At 50.3% G+C, this 7,676-nt stretch overlaps 1 long non-coding RNA gene across 1 annotated transcript; it reads right to left on the reverse strand.

Annotated features, from left to right (window-relative positions):
- Positions 1-530: 530 nt before the first annotated feature.
- Positions 531-1,358, reverse strand: LOC124687973. Its single transcript, XR_006998376.1, has 2 exons — positions 906-1,358; positions 531-801 (listed from the first exon to the last, which is right to left on the reverse strand). It is a non-coding gene; the product is annotated as an uncharacterized LOC124687973 (long non-coding RNA).
- Positions 1,359-7,676: the final 6,318 nt, after the last annotated feature.

A 7,676-nucleotide genomic window follows, 5' to 3' on the forward strand; every position in this document is an offset into this window, starting at 1 on the left:
GAGAAAGAAAAGGAGCCATGCTTCGCTAGAAATAGAGCGATCAGCAAATGGTTTGCGTTAACTTGTGTAGCATTAGCATCGGTGAAGTATTTAGAGGCAAATGGTCTGACAAGACGGTTTCTAGGGCGAAGGTGTGATTAAATGCCTTATTTTGCAGTAATTAAATAAGTTGTTCTCTCCGGCTGTGTGCTTTTTTTTTTTTTTTTGAGGGAACTCCGGCTGTGTGCTTAAGGCTAAATTTTGCAGGAGAAAAGAAAGCTGCTTTTTGCTCTCAAGGGAGGGTGAACCACGGCAGCTAAAAAAATCCATGAGGGGCAGTTAATCTAATCAGCTCAGCTCGAGAATCCACTAAAAAAACAAACTCATACCCCCTACAGAGGCTTGTCATCGAGCTGCCCATGGAGAATCCTGATCCATCAACGATGGATGTCCAGTTACAGCTCATGGACCAAATTTCTCAAGCAATGCAAGCAATATTCTTGAGAAAAATAGAAGCATATTTCCGACTAGCACTATGGATCCTGAATAAATTCGATCCAAAACCAAAACATCAGTTCAGATAATTCGGGAGAGAGAAGAGAGAGATGTAGCATTGAAGAAACAAAGTTGATGTAGCCTGTACTTCTCTGAATCTATATTTATATGGAGCACACGTATTGAGAACAGGATGCTTAGCACATACATCTACAACAGAAACTTGCAACACATAGAGATAGAAAAAACTAGCTCGTCGATCTGGAAGACCAACGATGCGAAGGAGTTTTGGCATCACCCTTGTTCAATGCTAACAGAGCTGCATATCTGAAGAAATCATAAAACAATCTGATGAGAAGAAACGGCGGAAAGAAACCAAAACGAATCAGAATAAGATAATCCAGATGCACAGAAGGGCCAGAGGTGCTAACCCGTGGCCTTAGAGCTCGACGAAAGGGAATCGTCCATGGAGGTGAATCCCGCGTTTACGCTGTCGCCGATATTGAGCGACCACTGGTCGTCCGCCCCTCGCGCCGCGGCAAGGACGAGTAAGACGCCGGCCAGAGGCCCGCACTAGATCTCACTGCCGCGGGGCGGGATCCAACGAAACTGTGGCTCTGGATGTCTCTTTTGCGTCCGGATCGGGAGTATGTGGGCGGGAGGTAGACCATGCACGAGGAGGTGCTCGACATGAAGCTGCGACGGCGGGGAGGACGCGCTGGTCGCCGGGGCAACGCGGTGCGGCGGCGGACGCTCGTTGGTGGAGGGGAATTGGGATCAGAATGGCAGAGGAGAGATGGGATAGGTGAGAATCGCTCGTGAGAAGGTGGGCTGGGAATCTAGTCTTTTCTGCACGAAGAGAAAGGGCCGCAGAAGGGGATGGCTTTTTTCTGTTGCCGTGCTAATTCTTTACTCCACCCATGTCCTCTTTTCATAAGAAAATTCCACACATTCTTTCCGTTGCCATGGTAATTTTTGTAACTTTTTGCTTGCCTTGATCCGTTTTGGCGACCTCCTCAAACCTAAGGGCATCTCCAGCGGCGCGACGCATTTCGGACGTCCAAAAGTGGTCTGCAGCGTCCGTTTGCGTCGCCCAGCGGACATATTTTGACCGCGCGTCCGTTTGCATCTGGGTGTGCTCCCACCGGGGCGACCCATTTTTGAATTGCAACATAGTTTGATCTTCATACAATTCCTTTGGTTTTCTACCACGAGCGATTAATTACATATGAAAACCAAACATAGAAAGTACATAAAAACTATACAAGACCTAAACTACTTGGTTCCTGACGGGCCGGCACCGTCGTTGCGTCGCTCCGTGGCCTGCTTCTCCGCCGCCTCCCGCGCGGCCGCTATGGCTCGATGCGCCGCCACGTCCTCTTGCAGTGCCTGCTCCAGCCTCGCGTTGGCGGCCTCGTCCTTGAGCGTCTCGAAAGACTCGACGAGGGCCCGCTGCTCTGCCGCCTTCTCCTCCGACGTCGGCGCATCAGGGTCATCGAATGACCATGAAATCTCCGAGTCAGAGTCCTCGGCTGCAGCGGCGGCCGCCAGCCTGCGCTGTTCCAGCTCGGCGTCGACAGCCGCTTGGGCCGCCCGCTCCTCCTCTGCTTCCTTCTCCGCTTCAGCCAGGGCCGCGGGGTCCCTGACCGGGTGGAGGAGGTCGTCGGAGTCGAACCCGTCGTCGGAGCTCGAGGCCGGGGGAGGTGGAGTGGGAGGTGAAGGTGGAGGTGGAGGCGCGGTAGCCTGGCCGCGCCCGGCTCTGCTCATGGTGGATCTACCGAGGCGGCGCTACGGCGGCGGCGGCTAGGGTTTAGTGCGGAGGAGATGAGATGCTCGGCGCCCCTGTTTATATAGGTCGGAGGCGAGGTGACGGCCGCGCCACGCGGGCATCGCCATTACTACGCGCGGCACGCGAGGCAGCCGCGGACCGCCGAAGCGACGCCTCGCCGCCAGTCATCGGCGGAGAAGACGCATCGACGCTCGCGTCTCGCTGGCCGCGCACGCTCGCGGAAGCCGAGGCACGCCATTAACGCGGCCCCGCAAAGCTGCGGCGCGCCGCCCGCAAGTAATGCCGCCGAAGACGAAGCGGTTGTGACGCCGCGGCGGGCCCGTGCCGAGACCAAGCGGTCACTTTGCGCGTCCGCGCAGCGTCCGCCGAGACGCAAACCTGGCGCATATTTGGGCCAGGTTTGCGTCTCTGCGGACGGCCCGGTCACTTTGCGCCGCGCCGCTGGAGAGGGTGCACGATGCATTTTCGGTCATGGCGGACACAAACGGTCGCTCAGCGTCCGTTTAGGTCGCGCCGCTGGAGATGCCCTAAACTCTCTGGCCATCCTCTCACGGCCATGGCACCATCATCTTGGTGCTCCCTAATGCCATCCTGCAGTAGTCTGACACTGACATGTCTTATCATAAAGATGATGGAAAAGTTATTGAAGAGAGGAGTAAACTATGGAAAAAAGATAAAAGTGGTCCGACACTTACACTGGCATGTAGCAGGCCACGCTCAAACCTTAGCGTTAAGTCACTAAACGTCGTTAGACACGCGTTGCTCTCTCGAGACAAGGGTAGCTACCCTCCTTTGCACTAAACAATTTTCGATATATATACACACAAATCTTTTACAATATACAATCGACAAAGTCATTTTCCTTGGCCTAAAACACCTCGCAAACCAATAAAAAAAATAGCAACTGAAACGCTCGGGGGCTAGGAGGAAGGAAAAATAGACAAGTTATTTTACAACATACATAGTGTTTACACTATACAGGGTCCATTTACAAGAAAAAAATTCGACAAGAAAAAGAAAACTTTTATTCACGACCCATCAGGTCATCTATGTTCACCCTGTCCTTGTCGGCAGACGCACCCATGAAATCAGCATAATGGCCCTCCATGAAGAAGTCAGCATCCATCCGAAGGAGATCATCGATCATTTCCTCGGCTACTGGTGTCACCCTGTCATTGATTTTGTCGATGAACCTCCGTCGCTTCTTCAACTTGGCATGGACAGTTTCAACAACCTTGGTCATCTCCAATTTCGAGTGACAGATCTGTAGCATAATCAGGGCAAATCTGGCGCTAGCTGTCAACTGGGCTTTCACAAAACCATGGATTTGTTGAGCGTTTTTGAATTTGTTCATCAGCTCAGGAAGTGTCTTGGGTTGAATATTTCGAGGGAACATGGCATTATAGACCATGGCCAATGTTTTGGTGCAAAATTCAAGGTACTGCCGTACCTGGCCTGCGCGATCTTGAAATCTGACGATTTGTCGGGTACGGTCAGGTATAACCCAAAAGTCGGAGCCATGATCCAGAGCAAGCTTGATAAGTACGTTTGATCTCGCGTCAACCCGCTGGTCTTCGGCAGCAGCATCCAAAAAGGAACCTACTCGACAGAAGTATAATAGTCAGAGACGGTAAGCAAGCAAATAACATAGAAGAATTTTAAGCTGAGGAAGCATACCCGCCATATCCAGGCAAGCGTCAGTCATCAATTGAAGCATATAATTCTCTCGGGAAGTAGCCTGCGCAGGTTCGGCGACAGCAGCCTCTTTTAAAGCTAAGGCTTCCTGAGCCTGTTGAAGCGCAAGTTTTTCTTTCTCGGATGACTTCCGAGATTGCTCCATTACTATAAGTGTTTGCTTCTTCATCGCCTGGAGTTGCTGTCGCAGTTCGGTCAAATCTCGTACTGGACCAGCGCTCGAAGAATCTTCGTTCAGATTATTAGCGGAAGTTTTCTTCGAGAAGGAAGAAACGGGCAAGGCATCCGAGGAACGAGGAGCCGTGGTATAGTTGTCAAAAACCAACTGGAAAGAAAATCTCGACATCAATAACTCGGCAAAATAGCATTCCATTAATTCAGTCGGATACTTACATGATCATTACAAAGAGAGGGTTCCTAGTGAACCAATGATAGGCTGTCGCCAAAGGCTACTACGAAGACAGCAGCAAAAGAAGAAGAAAAAGGAAAAGCAGGGACAAGATGGTCTACTTGACCTCCGGCTTTGCAGAACTGGGGGAAGGAGCTGGTTGATATCTGAGGAAGGAGAGGATTTTCTTCGACTGCGGCTTGGCAGCCCTAATCAGGGATTGCCACCTCTTCGTTTCCATCTTCTTCAGCTCACCAACCTTCGCCCAGTCGACGCTTTGCTGGCTTTCGGCAACCAAAGCTATGGTGCCTTCAACGCTAATCTTTAGATTTTCTTGCCGAAGGGCTAGCCAAAGATCCTCTTTGGGAATGAAGTGCTTTGTAAGAGCAGCGAAGGTGTTGGGCTGTTCCGTCTTCGGGAAGAAGTAGGGAAACATGCGCGAAAATGCCGCCTTAGCATCAGAGATACTGCGGCGCACTTCATCCCCATAAATCTCATGGAGAGAAAGAGCGTCGAGGAGACGGTCATCTTCGGGGTTTTCAATCTCAAACTCCTGGCTCATCTTCCCCGTTGAAACAAATTTCGGGTTATCAAAAAGTATACGTACAAGCTAATGTTGGAGGCAACTCGATCAAAGTGATTGATGAACTTACTGACAAAGCGTCGATTTTGCGACTCCAAGCGGGCGCTGATATCACCCTCACGAGCGAGTTGTTGGGCTGTGTGCTCACTCAAGGCAGTTTCAGCTTCATGGAGTCTTTTTCGAATACTCTCGACTGAGGCAGCGTCTAGTTCAGCCTTTTCGCGAGCTTTTTCGCTTTTTTCCAGCTCGAGAGCAAGATTATCGGCACGCTTATTAGCTATGGTGAGAGCCTCTAGCAAAAGAAAGAATGACAATGTTACAACAAAATAGCAAAATAAAATTTGTTCGACATGAAGAGGGAAGAGCGGAATACCTTTCAAATTATCGGCATAGTCACGGTATCCAATAAATTGAGTACTCAGGCGAATAAATTCTTTCATCAGAGGCTGAAAAAAGAAAGAGGATGGAAAGGTCAAAAAAGAGAAAACTTCGATAGTACAAAAAAAGCGGTAAGGGTTCTTACATCGTCCATAGAAGGAGTCGCCGAACTCCCAGTCAGGAGGCTTGGTTCTTTGCCAAATTCAACCCTCGCTCTCTTTGGCGAAGGGGCACGGGGGCTGCCGGCAGGGGTCAGGTTCCCCAAGACCCGCTGAGGAGGCGAGGTTTCTTCTGTAGCAGGGCGAGTCTCGGAGAGAATCAAAGTATGAGACGTGCTTGTGGGAGCAGTCACATTAACAGTGGGTTCTTCTTCTTCGTCGCCACTATGCATCAAAAATAGTATGAGAATATTACAAAGCAATATATATCAATTGAAAAAGACGACAGAGACTTACGAGCTAACGAGGGCATCCTTGTAAGGGTCGAAGGCTTTCCCCTCTTCAGGGGAAGTTTCTTCGGCAGGCGATTCGCCGGCTTTGGAGGTGCCGGAGTCTGCAACCTCACCCCTTTTCCTTTTGTTCTTCGGGGAAGCAGCAGAAGGGAGAGATTGTACAGACTCGGAAGCCTCGGATTCAGCATCTCTTTCAGAGAAAGCTGCGGATCTGTGCGAGCCCGCAATTTCGCTCTCAGGGCGAGAAGTACCCCGTGTGTCGTCGGTAACGATGGTTCGTTCCTCGACTTCCCCACCTTCAGGAAGAGGAGGTAGAGAGGATATAACTTGATGCTTCTGCATGAGGAAAAGACATATCGACGACAATTTACACCAATGAATTCAGCAAAATAGTAGTCGAAAAAGTTAAATTCGGCGGGGACAAAGATAATTTACCTTGGGGAGAGCGTTAGTGCCGCTATATGGCTCCACGTGACAGGAGGTTGGAATAGCGTTTTTCTTGCTCAGCGACGAGATTTTCCGGACAAGCTTTTCCAAGTCCTTCACTGAAAGATCCTTGGATAAGCGGTCGACGTCTTTGTCGCCAGCATACAACCAGAGAGGGTTTTTGCGAGCCTGAAGAGGCTGCACCCTAATCCTAAGGAAATATGCATTGATTTGGATACCCGACAACTCTTTGCCTCGGGTATTCTGCAGTTCATGAATACGCTTCATCAGCGCCTCTGTCGCCGTTTTTTCTTCTTCGGTGGCCTCTGCATCCCAGGATCGGCGGTGAAGGATTTTTGCGCTACCGTCAAAGGGGGTGATGTTGTATTCCAGCGAGTCGGAACACTCCTCGCGAACGTATAGCCATCTTTTTCGCCACCCTTGAACGGAGTCGGGGAATTTGACATCGAAATACTCGCCGTCAGGGCAGACACAGATAACAACACCACCTATGTTATAGGCAATGTTGTGGGAGCCATTGCGGCGAAGGCAGAAAATGCGCTTCCACAGAGCCCAATTAGGTTGGATCCCGAGGAAGCACTCGCAAAGGGTGATAAAGATAGAAATGTGGAGGATGGGGTTGGAAGTCAGCTGATGCAGCTGCAACCCATACACGAAAAGCAATCCACGAAGAAAATCATGGATAGGAGAAGAGAGGCCGCGAATGAGGTGGTCAACGAAGCTAACCCGATATTCGATAGGGGGCGACGGATAGCTCTCATCGCTGGGGAAGATCAGCGCATCCTTCTTCTTCATCAGGCCGAGCTTCTTCATCAGATTGGCGTCCTGATTTGAGATCTTAGATCTCTCCCACTCAGAAGTTCCCATATCTTGGGCCGCCATGCTTCCTTCAGAGGTGCTGTGCCTTGTGAGTCTTGAACGCGGTGGCATGAACAATACCGCTGGAGAAAGTAGGAACGTGGGTGAGCGCAGGAATTTTTGTGGTTGCAATGGAGGTTTTGACAGAGGGGATATGAGCGCGGCGCGGCGAAGAAGATTGCAGGAAGAAGAAGATGAGTAATTATAGCAAGTTAAGCGAAACGCCGCACCGTTGGATGGTGTGAGAATGGACTTGATGCTTTACACGTGGCTCAAAGGGGGTAAAAACGTATTTTCGCTGTGAAGGAACTGGACAGGCGCTACAGCGCGCGTGCCAGAAAAAGCGGAGGACGTGTGTCCCCCACTTGCGTAACGTGTCAAAGTGCCGCAGATTTTGGGTCCACAGGTCAGTGACAGGAGAGAACTCGCGTCTTCCCAATACAATGGTCGTGGCTATCGTCAGCACTGATGTCACTTTAAAAAGGAAAAACTCGACTGCGGTGTTATGAAGATTGGCGAAAGCGAAGGAATAATGATAATTTCGAGAGCCTTTGATCAAATACAAGTTTTTGTTCATATGCTCGGGGGCTACTCTTATTAGAAGTATTGTTTA

The sequence above is a fragment of the Lolium rigidum genome, chromosome 2 (genome assembly GCF_022539505.1).
Source record: "Lolium rigidum isolate FL_2022 chromosome 2, APGP_CSIRO_Lrig_0.1, whole genome shotgun sequence".
Taxonomy (NCBI): domain Eukaryota; kingdom Viridiplantae; phylum Streptophyta; class Magnoliopsida; order Poales; family Poaceae; genus Lolium; species Lolium rigidum.